This window comes from Buceros rhinoceros, unplaced genomic scaffold (assembly GCF_000710305.1).
Source record: "Buceros rhinoceros silvestris isolate BGI_N320 unplaced genomic scaffold, ASM71030v1 scaffold6983, whole genome shotgun sequence".
Taxonomy (NCBI): domain Eukaryota; kingdom Metazoa; phylum Chordata; class Aves; order Bucerotiformes; family Bucerotidae; genus Buceros; species Buceros rhinoceros.
Window position 1 is genome coordinate 13,889 of NW_010405333.1, and position 729 is coordinate 14,617.

Consider the following 729-nt stretch of genomic DNA (forward strand, 5'->3'; position numbering starts at 1 on the left):
TGCACAGGGTCGATTGTGGCTCCAGCCACAACGGCTTCATTAATCTGTTTATCTAGCTAATGAGCTGCTCGTTTAGTGAAATACTTGCTTATTGCCACCGTTAAATACTTAATGAATATTTAATGCTGACACTATTAATAGGTCTTGGGCCATATTTAAAATCATTTAATAAAATATTTACGTTACTGGAATCACAGAGTGTTTTGTTCCTGTTGCGGGTGAGTGGTTTAGATCACTTCAAGAATCACTGTCAGAGCCGTTAGCAAAAATGGTTTTAACGTGACTTTGTAAAAGCAGGACTTAAAGTTCAGTGGCAAGGTCGGCTCCTTGTACCCACAGCTTTGTTCCTCGATAAATGAGGTTTGGAAAAGCCCTCTGTTGTTTATGCATTAATCACAGGGCTGGCTTTCCAAGCTCAGATGCACCGGTGCTCATGGTGTCACTCTGCTCCTTTCGGGGTTTTCTAGAGGAGATCTTGGCCCAGCTATGGCTCAGACCTTTACCTCCCTTGGAACCTGTACCAAACCACTGCGAGTTCGGCTAAGGGGGTCAACTGTACCCATCCAAGTTCCCTCCCCAGCAAGAGAAGGGTGTGTATGCTGGAAAGGATATCCCTGGTCCGTCTGCAGAGCTGGCCATTGTGATGTCTGGGATTTTTTCTGTCTTGACGAAACCAAGTGACTCTTCCCTGCAGGTCATGTTTGTGGATGCAGTGGACTGAGCTGACCT